This window comes from Trachypithecus francoisi, unplaced genomic scaffold, assembly GCF_009764315.1.
Source record: "Trachypithecus francoisi isolate TF-2019V2 unplaced genomic scaffold, Tfra_2.0 Lachesis_group5, whole genome shotgun sequence".
Classification (NCBI taxonomy): Eukaryota; Metazoa; Chordata; class Mammalia; order Primates; family Cercopithecidae; genus Trachypithecus; species Trachypithecus francoisi.
In genome coordinates, this window is record NW_022681470.1 from 86,348,810 (window position 1) to 86,361,744 (window position 12,935).

The window sequence follows — 12,935 nt, forward strand, 5'->3', positions numbered from 1 at the left end:
GGAGGTGGGTTTCGTAGGCTCCTTCCTATGTTGGCAATTCCCTGTGCTTCTGGTGTGGTGCATTGGGCCCCTAGATTTGCAGAGTGTGCCCGTCCATTTGGTGGGAGCCATGGCACCACACGTGCACATGGTGCACGATGCCTGGGTCTCTGGCATGTCCTTGGGACTGGAGTTTACACAAAGTTGGTGGTAATGGAATCCAGGTGCACAAGGACTGCTTTCCTGGTGGCTGGCAAAGCAATGACCTTCCCACAGATAAAGCAGCCCCTGTGTTCTGGAGTGAAGGTCTCGGTTGCTGTGTGTGGCACCTGCTGCCCCTGCCCACCCCTTCCCCGGGTTTGGAAGGTTGTGGTGGCATCTGATGAGTGCATTGAATCTCCTTGGCATTCTGGGAGCAGAAAGGCACTGCAAATGGCAGGGAACTTGTGCCTGCGCCTTTATGGTCTGGCCCCCTGCCCTGCCGGGATGGACCGGGGCTCCTGACATGGCGGTGGCGACGCAGTAGTGGTGGGAGGCTGCTGCCAGTTGTGCTTTGGTGACGGACCCCCAAGAGGATGTCCCTGGCTGTGGCGGTGTTGTAGGCGGGCGATAAAGTGGGAGCAGAATCCGGGGAAGTTGGGAAGCATGGCGACCATAGGGGAAAGGGAGGGATAGTTGAAGCCACAAAAGACTACAGCAGGCCAGGCTCCGTGGATCACGGATGCAACCACAGCACGTTGGGATTCCAAGGAGTGTGGATCACGAGGTCAGGAGATGCAGACCAGCCTGGCTAACACGGTGAAATCCCGTCTCTACTAAAACTGCAAAACATGAGGCCATCATGGGGGCAGGGGCCTGTCGTCCCTGCTGCTCAGCAGACTGAGACAGGAGAAAGGCATGAACATGGGAGATGGAGCTTGAAGTGAGCTGAGATCACGCCACTGCACTCCACCCTGGGTTATAGAGTGAGACTCCATCTGGAAGAAAAAGAAAGAAAGGAAGGCAGGAAGGCAGAAGGAGGCAGGAAGGCAGGAAGGCAGGAAGAAGCAGGAAGGAAGGAGAAGGAAGAGAGGAAGGAAGGAAGGAAGGAAGAGAAGAGAAGAAAGAGAGAGAAGAAAGAAGAAAGAAGAAAGAGAGAAAGAAAGAAAGAAGGAAAGAAAAAAGAAAGAAGAGAGAGAGAAAGAAAAAGAGAAAGAACAAAAAGAAAGAAAGAAAGAGAAAGAAAGAAAGAAAGAAAGAAAGAAAGAAAGAAAGAAGAGAGAGAGAGAAGGATAGAAATGAATGTGGAAAACAAAGAAAGACAAGAAAGAAAGCAAAAAAGTCTACAGCACCCGGTATTCCCAGGCAGTCTCCTATCCAAATACTAACAAGGTCCTACCCTGCTTGGCTTCCGAGATCAGAGGAGATCTCACATGTTCAGGGTGGTATGGCCGTAGACACCAGCAGAGGCCCCTGGTTGCCGCAAGAGCCCTGCCCAATCATGTCTGCTGGCTTCCAGCTGTTACCACCAGCCTGAGGCCTCCAGGCTCGTATTGGGATCCTGGAGCCGCAACCCAATGGCCTTCCCCTGGCTCCCGAGCTCCCGAGCTTCCACCATGTCCTGCCCACTCGGGACAGGGAGTGCTCCGAGGCGTCAGGGCCCAGGGCCCACGATCCTGGGACACCGTCCAGTCCTCCGCCCTGTTGCAGAGGTATTCTTTTGTATCCCTGGTGGCTCAGGAGCTCCTGCGAGGCCCGCTCCTGCCCCACACAGCAAGAGCCATCAGTGCTGGCAAAGGGCGAACAGGTGGCCCAGTGGTGCATGGATTTTTTCTCACAATGCCAACACCCAGGCCTGCGCATTTGGGGTTTGGCCCCCTGGTGGGTCTGGGGTGTAGTGGCACAATAAAGTGGGAGCACAGTCAGGGGAGGTTGGAGAGCATGGTGATAGTAGGGGGAAGGGAGGGAGGGGGGAAGCCACAAAAGCCTACTGCAGGCTGGGGGGAGTGGATCACGAATGTAATCCCATCACTTTGGGAGGCCGAGGCAGGTGGATCACGAGGTCAGGAGACCCAGACCAGCCTGGCTTACACGGTGAAACCCCATCTCTACTAAAACTACAAAACATGAGCCGGGCGTGGTGGTGGGCGCATGTATTCCCAGCTGCTTTGGAGACTGACGCAAGAGAATGGTGTTTACCTGGTAGGTGGAGCTTGAAGTGACCCAAGATCCCATTACTGCACTCCAGTCTGGGTGACAGAGCAAGACCCCTATGGAAGAAAAAGAAAAGAAAGAATGAAAGAAAGGAAGGAAGGAAAAGAAAGGAAGGAAGGAAGGAAGGAAGGAAGGAAGGAAGGAAGGAAGGAGAGAAAGAAAGAAAGAAAGAAAGAAAGAAAGAAAGAAAGAAAGAAAGAAAGAAAGGAAAAGAAAAGAAAGAGAGAAAGACAGAAAGAAAGAAAGACAGACAGACAGAAAGAAAGAAAGAGAAAGAGAGAAAAGAAAGAAAGAATTAAGGAAAGAAGAAATAAAGAAAGAGACAAACATAAGAAAGCAAGAAAGAAGGAAAGAAGAGAAAGAAGAAAGAAAAGAAAGAGAGAGATAAAAAGGAAGAAAGAAGAAGAAAGAGAGAAAGAAAGAAAGAAAAGAAAGAACGAAGAAGGAGGAAGGAAAGAAGATAAAGAAAGAAGAAAGAAGACAGAAGAAAAGAAAGAAGAAAGAAAGAAAGGAAGGAAGGAAGGAAGGAAGGAAGGAAGGAAGGAAGAAGGAAGAAGAGAGAGACGGGAAGAAAGGAAGGTAGAAAAGAAAGAAAGACAGGAAAGAAAGCCAAAAACCTACAGCACTCAATATTCTCAGGCGGTCTCCCATGCAAGTCCTAACCAGGCCGTACCCTGCTTAGCTTCCAAGAACAGACAAGATCGGGCACGTTCCGAGTGATATGGCCATAGACGCCAGCAGAGGCACCTGGCTGTCCCAAGAGCCCGGCCCAGCCATACCCACAGGCTTCCAACTGGCACCACCAACCCGGGCGTGATGAACTCGTATCGACCCCAAGAGGCACTCCCTGGTAGCCTTCCACTGGCTCCCAAGCTCAAGAGCTTCCACCATGTCGGGCCCGTTCATAACAGGGAGCACTCTGAGGCGTCAGGGCCCAGGAACCACGATCCTGGAACACAGTCCCGTCCTCCGCCCTGTCATGGAGGTATATTTTTGTATCCCTGGCGGCTCAGGAGCTCCAGCAAGGCCCCCTCTTGCCCCACCCAGCCAGAGCTGTCAGGGTTGGCCAAGGGAGAACAGGCGGCGGAGCGGTGCATGGCGTTTTTCTCACAACGCCAACACCAGCGAATGTGCCTTGGGGCTCCGGCCCCCTGCCCTCCCAGGTTGGAGCCGGGCTCCTGGCGGGGTGATGGCTAGGCGGAAGCAGTGGAATGATGCCGCCTGGTTGTGCTTTGGTGGCGCAACCCAGAAGGATGTCCCCAGATGTGGCAAGTGTGTAGGGGCTTGATGATGGGGGAGCAGAGTCAGGAGAGGTTGGGAATCTTGGCAACATTCGGGGGAAGGAAGGGAGCCGGGAAGCCACAAAAGCCCACAGCAGGCTGTGCGCGGTGGATCACACCTGTAATCCCAGGACTTTGGGATGCCGAGGAGGGTGGATCACGAATTCAGGAGATCTAGACCAACCTGGCTAACACGGTGAAACCCCGTCTCTACTAAAACTACAAAAACCCCGTCTCTACTAAAACTACATGAGCCAGGCATGGTGATGGGCTCCTGTAGTCCCAGCTGCTCGTGAGGCTGAGGCAGGAGAATGGCAAGAATCGGGAGCCCAAGCTTTTAGTGAGCTGAGATCGTGCCACTGCACTCCAGGCTTGGTGACAGAGCGAGACTCCATCTGGAAGAGGAAGGAAGGAAGGAAGGAAGGAAGGAAGGAAGGAAGGAAGGAAGGAAGGAGAAAGAAAGAGAAAGAGAGAAAGAAAGAAAGAAAAGAAAGAAGGAGGAAGGAAGGGAAAGAAAGAAAGAAAGAAGACAGAAAGAAAGAAAAAAGGAAAGAAAGGGAGAAAGAAAGAAGAGAAAGAAAGAGAGAGAGAGAAAGAAAGAGAGAATTAAAGAAAGAAGAAAGGAAAAACAGAGAAAGAAAAGAAAGAAGAAAAGAAAGAAAGAGAGAGGAAGAAAGAAAGAAGGAAACAAAGAAAAGAAAGATAGAAGGAAAGAAAGAGAGAAACAAAGGAAAGAAAGAAGGAAGGAAAGAAAGAAAAAGAAGGGAATAATGAAAAGAAAGATGGAAACAAAGAAGAAAGAAAGAAGGAAAGAAAGAAATAGAGAAAGAAAGAAAAGAAAGAAACAAGATAGAGAGAAGGAAAGAAAGGAAGGTAGAAAAGAAGAACAAGAAAGAAAGCAAAAAGTCTACAGCATGTGGTATTCCCAGTCGGTCTCCCATCCAAGTGCTAACCAGAGCCTAACCTGCTTAGCTTGCAAAATCAGGGATTGGGTGCGTTCAGGGTGGTATGGCCCTACATGCCAGCAGAGGCCCCTGGCTGCCCCAAGAGCCTGACCCAGCCATGTCTGCCGACTTCCAGCCGGCACTGCCAGCCCCGGGACATCGGGCTTTGATCGGGACCCCTGAGCCCCTTGCATGCCCCAAGAGCCTGACCCAACCATGTCTGCTGGCTTCCAGCCAGCACCGCCAGCCCTGGGACATCGGGGTCGGATGGGACCCCCAGCACTCGCACGTTGGAACCCACACAAGGGCACACGCACACACAGACACACACACACACACGCAGACACACAAACACATGCACGCACACACAAACGGCTTGAAGGAGAGCAAGGAAGAGATGGATGGAGAGACTGAAACCAATGGTGGGAGAGAGACATCCATCGAGAGAGACAGGGGAAGGGGAGAGGGAAAAAGACAGACTGAGATTCAGAGAAAGAGAGAGGGACAGAGAAATAGAGAGAGACAGAGAGACAGAGGGAAGTTAGAGCCATGGAGAGGGAGTACCCTGCTCCGGTAGGCAGGGTCCTTTTGAGCAGGCCAGGATAGGGTAGAGGAACCTTGGGCTGGGCCAGAACAGGGTGGCCAGGCCATCCATGAGAGAGGAGCAACGTAGCGCTGATACGGAGATTGTCTTGGATTAATTGCTTGTTTTGGAGGTGGGTATCCTAGGCTCCTTCCTTTGTTGGCACCTCCCTGTGCTCTTGGTGTGGTGCGATGTGCCCCTTGATTTGCAGAGTGCGCCCGCCCGTTTAGCAGGATCCATGGAACAGGGCGTGCCCACGGGGCCCACGGCCTGGGTCTCTGGCATGTCCCCAGGGCTGGAGTTTACACGAAGATGGTGGCAATGGGAATCTGGGTGCACAGGGACAGTTTCCCTGGTGGCTGGCGAAGCAGTGTCCTTCCCCGGATAAAGCAGCTGCTGCTATCTGGAGTAGAGGTGGTGGCCGGCGTGTGTGGCACCCACTGCCCCTGCCCCCTCCTTCCCCCGATTTGGAAGGTTGCGGTGATGCCCGATGAGTGGATTGAATTGTCCACCCGGCTGATGGGCAAGAGGGTGTGGGTGGTTGGGGGTTGGGGGATGGCCCTGCTTTTCCTCAGGCTGGCACTAAAGCCGGCAGCCTGATCACCGGCAAGAGTTGCTGAGAGAAACCCAGTCACCACCAGAAGAAAATCCACAGACCCACACACAGACACACCTGGGTGCTCGCTCACGGGAACCCACACACGTGCGCACAAACACACACAGACACACACACTCACACATTCACGCACATGCAAACGGCTTGAAGGAGAGCAAGGAAGAGAAGGATGGAGAGACTGAAACTGAGGGAGGGAGAGAGACAGTGGTCAAGAGACACAGGGGAGGGGAGAGGGAAAGAGACAGAGAGGTAGAGAGAGGGACAGAAAAAGAGAGACAGAGAGACAGAGGGAAGGCGAGAGAAGGAGTGCGATGTGCATGGGCAAACCAAGAAGAGAGAGGGTGAGGGTGCTACAGAGAGAGAGTAATAGAGCCTTGGAGAGGGAGTTCCCTGCTCCAGTAAGCAGGGCCCTCTTGAACAGGCCGGGATAGGGTGGAGGGGGCATGGGCTGAGCCAGAACAGGGTGACCAGGCCGTCCATGCAAGAGGAGCAATGGAGCTCTGAGACGGGTTTTGTCTTGGGTTAATTGCTTGTTTGGAGATGGGTTTCGTAGTCTCCTTCCTTTGCTGGCACCTCCCTGTGCTCCTGGTGCAGTACATTGGGCAGCAGCCGTGCCCCTGGGCATGCCCACGGCGCCTGAGGAATGGATCTCTGGCATGTCCTCGGGACTGGCGTTTACACGAAGTTGGTGGCAATGGAATCCGGATGCACTGGAACTCTTTTGCTGCTGGCTGGCAAAGCAATGTCCTTCCCCCGGATAAACCGGCCCCTGCATTCAGGAGCGGAGGTCTCCGCTGGTGTGTGTGGCACCCGCTGCCCCTGCCCACCCCTTCCCCAGGTCTGGAAGGTTGCGGCGGCGCCTGATGAGTGCACTGAATCGCCTGGGAGTTCGGAGATCAGGAAGGCAGCATGAACGGCAGGGAAGCTGCGCCTGAGCCTTTATGTTCCCGCCCCCTGCCCTCCCGGGATGGAACCCGGCTCCTGGCTTGGCGGCTGTGAGGCAGAAGTGGTGGGAGGCCATTTCCTGGTTGTGCTGTCATGGCGGACACCCAAGAGGACGTCCCCGGCTGCAACGGGGATGTAGGCGGGCAATAAAGTGGGAGCAGAGTCCGGGGAGTTTGGGAAGTCTGGCGACAGTAGGCGGAAGGGAGAGGGGTGAAGTCACGAAAGACTACAGCAGGCTGTGCATGGTGGATCAGGCCTGTAACCACAGCACGTTGGGATTACGAGGACGGTGGATCACGAGGTCACAAGATCCAGACCAGCCTGGCTAACATGGTGAAACCCCCTCTCTACTAAAACTAGGAAACATGAGCCCGGCGTGGGGGCAGACTCCCCCATGCTCAGGAGGCTCCCCTCAGCTCAGGAGGCTGAGGCAGGAGAATGGCATGAACCTGGGAGGTGGAGCTTGCAGTGAGCCAAGATGGTGCCACTGCACTCCACCCTGGGTGATAGAGTGAGACTCCATCTGGAAGAAAAAGAAGGAAAGAAAGAAAGAGAGAGAGGAAGGAAGGAAGGAAGGGAGGGAGGGAGGGAGAGAGGGAGGGAGGGAGGGAGGGAGGGAGGGAGGGAGGGAGGGAGGGAAAGAAGAAAGAGGGAAAGGAAGAAAGAGAGAGAGAAAGACAGAAAGAAAAGAAAGAAGAAAGAGAGAAAGAAAAAGAAGGAAAGAAAGAAAAAGAGAAAGAAAGAAAGAAGAGAGAGAGAGGGAAGGAAAGAAAGGAAGGTGGAAAAGAAAGAAAGGCAAGAAAGAAAGCAAAACAGCCTACAGCACCCAGTATTCCCAGGTCGTCTCCCATCCAAGCACTAAGCAGGCCTGACCATGCTCAGCTTCCGAGATCAGACAAGATCGGGGACGTTCAGGGTGGTATGGCCGTAGATGCTGGCAGACTCACCTGGCTTCCCCAAGAGCCCGGCCCAGCCATGCCCACCAGCTTCCAGCCGGCACCGCCAGCCTGGGTCTGCCAGGCTTGAATTGGGACCCCCGAGCCGCTTGCCAGTGGCCTTCCCCCAGCTCCTGAGATTCTGAGGTTCCACTACGTCAGGCCCACTCAGAACAGGGAGTGCTCCAAGGCATCAGGGCCCAGGGCCCAGGATCCTGGGACCCCGTCCCATCCTCAGTCATCTCATGGAGATATTCTTTTGGATCCCAGGAGGCTCAGCAGCTCCTGGGTGGCCCCCTCTTGCTCCACCCACCCAGAGCCGTCAGGGATGGCCAAGGGTGAACAGCCGAACCAGCTAGGCGCGGCCTTTTTCTCACAACGTCCCCACCACGGTCGCTAATCCCGACCAAGACCCGGCTGATGGGCAAGAGGGCGTGGGTGGTTGGGGGTTGGGGGATGGCCCTGCTTTTCCTCAGGCTGGCACTAAAGCCGGCAGCCTGATCACCGGCAAGAGTTGCTGAGAGAAACCCAGTCACACCCCACCACCACCAGGAGAAAATCCACAGACCCACACACAGACACACCTGGGCGTTCGCGCGCGGGAACCCACACACGTGCGCGCAAACACACACAGACACACACACTCACACATTCACGCACATGCAAACGGCTTGAAGGAGAGCAAGGAAGAGAAGGATGGAGAGACTGAAACTGAGGGAGGGAGAGAGACAGTGGTCAAGAGAGACAGGGGAGGGGGAGAGGGAAAGAGACAGAGAGGCAGAGAAAGAGAGAGGGACAGAGAAAGAGAGACAGAGAGACAGAGGGAAGGCAAGAGAAGGAGTGCGATGTGCATGGGCAAACCAAGAAGAGAGAGGGTGAGGGTGCTACAGAGAGAGAGTAATAGAGCCTTGGAGAGAGAGTGCCCTGCTCCAGTAAGCAGGGCCCTCTTGAGCAGGCCGGGATAGGGTGGAGGGGGCATGGGCTAGGCCAGAAGAGGGTGACCAGGCCGTCCTTGCAAGAGGAGCAATGGAGTGCTGAGATGGGTTTTGTCTTGGGTTAATTGCTTGCTTTGGAGGTTTGCTTCATAGGCTCCTTCCTCTGTTGGCACCTCCCTGTGCCCCTGTTGCGGTGCATTAGGCCCCTAATTTTGCAGAGTTCGCCCATCCTTTTGGCAGGAGCGGTAGCACCGGACGTGCCCATGGAGCCCGAGGCCTGGTTCTCTGGCATGTCCTTGGGACTGGAGTTTACACGAAGTTGGTGTCAATGGAATCCAGGTGAACAGGGACTGTTTTCCTGGTGGCTGGCAAAGCAATGTCCTTCCCCTGGATAAAGCGGCCCCTGCGTTCTGGAGCAGAGGCCTTGGTTGATGTGTGTGGCACCTGCTGCCCCTGCCCGCCCCTTCCCCCAGTTTGGAAGGTTACGGAAGCGCTGATGAGTGCATTGAATCGCCTGGGCGTTCTGGGAGTGGAAAGGCAGCGCGAACGGCAGGGAACCTGTGCCTGCACATTTATGGTCCGGACCCCTGCCCTCCCAGGATGGACCCTGGCTCCTGGCATGGTGGCAGTGAGGCGGAAGCGGTGAGAGGTTGCTTCCTAGTTGTGCTTTCATGGCGGATACCCAACTGGACATCCCCGGCTGCGCCCGGGCAGTAGGCGGGCAATGAAGTGAGAGCAGAGTAAGGGGAGGTTGGGAAGCATGGCGACAGTAGGGTCAAGCAAGGGAGGGGTGAAGCCACAGAAGACTATAGCAGGCCATGCACGGTGGATCACGCCTGTAACCACAGAACACTGAGATTCCGAGGAGGGTGGATCACGATGTCAGGAGATCCAGACCAGCCTGGCTAACATGGTGAAGCTCCGTCTCTACTAAAACAACAAAACATGAGCCCGACGCAGGGGTGGGTGCCTGTAGTCCCTGCTGCTTGGAAGGTTGAGGCAGGAGAATGACACGTCATGTGTCAGGTGGAGCTTGCAGTGAGCTGAGATCATGCCACTCCACACTGGGTGACAGAGTGACACTCCATCTGGAAGAAAAAGAAAGAAAGAAGGAAAGAAAGAGAGAGAGAGAGAGAGAGAAAGAAAGAGAGAAGAAAGAAAGAAAGAAAGAAAGAAAGAAAGAAAGAAAGAAAGAAAAGAAAGAGAAAAAAGAAGAAGAAAGAAAGAAAGAGAAAGAGAGAAAAAAGAGAGAAAGAAAGGAAGGAAAGAAAGAAGGAAAGAAAGAGAGAAAAAAAATGAATGAAGGAAAGAAAGAAAGAAAGGAAGAAAGAAGGAAAGAAAGAAAAAAGAAGGAAAGAAAGAAAGAAGGAAAGGAAGAGAGAAAGAAAGAAAAGAAAAAAAGAAAGAAAGAAGGGAGAGAGAGAGAAGGAAACAAAGGAAGGTAGAAAAGAAAGAATGAGAAGAAAGAAAGTAAAAAGCCTACAGCACCTGGTATTCCCAGGTGGTCTCCCATCCAAGTACTAAACAGGCCTGACCCTGCTTAGCTTCCGAGATCAGATGAGATGTCGCACGTTCAGGTTGGTATGGTTGTAGATGCCGGTAGAGGAGCCTGGCTGCCACAAGAGACCGGCCCAGCCATGCCTGCTGGCTTCCAGCTGGAACCGCCAGCCCGGAGCTGCCGGGCTTGGATCAGGACCCCCGAGCCGCTAGCCCGCGCCCGTCTCCTGGCTCCTGAGTTCCCGACTTTCCACCACGTCGGGCCTGCTAGGAACAGGGAGTGCTCGGAGGCATCAGGGCCCAGTGTCCACGATCCTGGGAACCCGTCCGTCCGCCGCCCTGTCGCAGAGGTATTCTTTTGGATCCCTAGCCGCTCAGGAACTCCTGTGAGGCCCCTTCTTGCCACACCCACCCAGAGCCGCCAGGACTGGCCAAGTTTGAACAGCCAGCCCAGCTGCGTGAGGCCTTGTTCTCATAACACCCAAACCACGGTCGCTTGTTCAGACCAAGACCTGGCTGGTGGGCAAGAGGGCATGGGGCGTTGGGGGTTGGGGGATGCTCTGTTTGCCCTGGGCTGGCACTAGAACTGGAAGCCTGATCCCTGGGGAGAGGGGCTGAGAGAAACCCAGACACACCCCACCAACACCAGGAGCAAATTCACAGCCCCACACACAGACACACGCTGGCACTCACACGCAGTAACCCACAGACTCACGAGCACAGGCACACAGACACACACACACACACACACACATGCACGCACGCACATACAAATGGCTTGAAGGAGATCAAAAGAGATGGATGGAGAGATTGACACCAAGGGAGGGAGAAAGACAGCGATCGAGAGAGACAAGGGACAGGGAGACGGAAAGAGACATACAGAGAGGCAGAGAGAGAGGGACAGAGAAAAAGAGAGAGAAAAAGAGAGAGACAGAGACAGAGGGAAGGTGACAGAAATATCACGAGGTGCAGGGGCAAACCCAGAGGAGAGAGGGGGAGGGAGCTAGAGAGCGAGAGCCATAGAGCCTTGGAGAGGGACTGCCCTGCTCCTTTAGGCAGGGCACTTTTGATCAGGCCGGGATAGGGTGGAGGGGGCTTAGGCTGGACCAGAAAAGGATGGTAAGGCCGTCCATGCAAGAGGAGCAACTGAGCACTGTGATGGGTTTTCTCTTGGATTAATTGCTTGCTTTGGTGATGGGTTTCCTAGGCTCCTTCCTTTGTTGGCACATCCATGTGCTCTTGGTGCTGTTTGGTGGGCCCCTTGATTGGCAGAGTGTGCCCATCCATTTGGCAGGAGCTGTGGTAACAGGCGTGCCCACGGGGCCCGAGGTCTGGGTCTGTGGAGTGTCCTCGGGACTGGAGTTTACACGAAGATGGTGGCAATGGGAATCTGGGTGCAGAGGGACTGTTTTCCTGGTGGCTGGCGAAGCAACGTCCTTAACCCGGATAAAGCAGCCCTTGCGTTCTGAAGCGGAGGTCTTGGCTGGTGTGTGTGTCTCCAGCTGCCCCTACCTGCCCCTTTCCCCAGTTTGGAAGGTTGTGGTGGTGCCTGATGAGTGGATTGAATCGTCTGGTCATTCCTGGAGCAGGAAGGCACCACGAACGGTAGGGAACGAGCGCCTGGGCCTTTGGTGTCCGGCCACCTGCCCTCCTGGACTACAGCCAGGCTCCTGGTGGGGCAGCAGTGAAGCGGAAGCAGTGGGATTCTGCTGCCTGGTGGCTTTGGTGGCAGACACCCAGGAGGAATTCCCCGGTTTTGGCAGAGGTGTAGGAAGGTGATAAAGGGGGAGTAGAGTCAGGGGAGGTTGGGAAGCATGGCAACTGTAGAGGGAAGGGAGGGATGGGGGCAGCCACAAAAGACTACAGCAGGCCGGGCATGGTGGATCACTCCTGTAATCCCAGAATTTTAGGAGGCCGAGGCATGTGGATCATGAAGTCAGGAGATCCGGACCAGCCTGGCTTACACAGTGAAACCCCATCTCTACTAAAACTCAAAATATGAGCCAGGAGTCGTGGCAGGCACCTGTAGTCCTAGCTGCTCAGGAGACTGAGGCAGGAGAATGGCGTGTATCTGGGAGGCGGAGCTTTTAGCGAGCCGAGATGGCGCCATTGCACTCCAGCCTGGGTGATGGAGTGAGCCTCTGTCTGGAAGAAAAAGAAAGAAAGAAGAGAGAAAGTAAAGAAAGAGAGAAAGTAAAGAAAGAGAGAAAGAAGGAAAGAAGGAAGAAGAAGAAAGAAGGAAAGAAGGTGAGAAAGAAAGAAGGAAAGAAGGAAAGAAGAAGAGAGAGAAAGAAAGAAAAGAAGGAAAGAAAGAGAGAAAGTAAAGAAAGAGAGAAAGAAAGAAAAGAAGGAAAGAAGGAAGAAGAAGAAAGAAGGAAAGAAAGAAGAGAGAGAAAGAAAGAAAGAAGAAAGAAGGAAAGAAGGAAAGAAAAGAAAGAAAGAAAGAAAGAAAGAAAGAAGAGAGAAAGAAGGAAGAAAGAAGAGAGAGAAAGAAAGAAAGGAATGTAAAAAGAAAGAAAGACAAGGAAGAAGCAAAACTCTACAGCACCCGGTATTCCCATCGGTCTCTCATCCAAGTACTATCCAGGCCGGACCCTGCTTAGCGTCCGAGATCAGATGAGATCTTGCGCGTTCAAGGTGATATGGCCATAGATGCTGGCAGAGGTGCCTGGCTGCCACAAGAGCCTGGCCCAGCCATGCCTGCCGGCTTGCCGCAGACACCGCCACCCAGGGCCTCCAGGCTTGTATTGGAACCCTGAGCCACTCGCCCGTGGCCTTCTTCCCCGGCTCCCGAGCTCCCGAGCTTCCACCACATATGGCCCACTCGGAACAGGGAGTGCTTCGAGGCGTCAGAGCCCAGAGCCCACGATCCTGGACCCTGTTGGGTCCTCCGCCCTGTCACACGGTATTCTTTTGGATCCCTGGTGGCTCAGGAGGTCCTGCGAGGCCCCCTCTTGTCCCACTCAGCCAGAGCCATCAGGGCTGGCCAGGGCAAACAGTGGCCAAGCGTGCATGGACTTTTTCTCAC

General features: G+C 54.1%; 4 pseudogenes; all 4 read right to left on the reverse strand.

The window, feature by feature from the left end:
• Positions 1 to 1,298: 1,298 nt before the first annotated feature.
• On the reverse strand, positions 1,299 to 1,417 carry LOC117076957 (annotated as a pseudogene).
• Positions 1,418 to 7,354: 5,937 nt separating this feature from the next.
• LOC117077130 lies at positions 7,355 to 7,473 on the reverse strand (annotated as a pseudogene).
• A 2,413-nt stretch (positions 7,474 to 9,886) lies between these two features.
• Positions 9,887 to 10,005, reverse strand: LOC117077064 (annotated as a pseudogene).
• A 2,438-nt stretch (positions 10,006 to 12,443) lies between these two features.
• LOC117077123 lies at positions 12,444 to 12,561 on the reverse strand (annotated as a pseudogene).
• Positions 12,562 to 12,935: the final 374 nt, after the last annotated feature.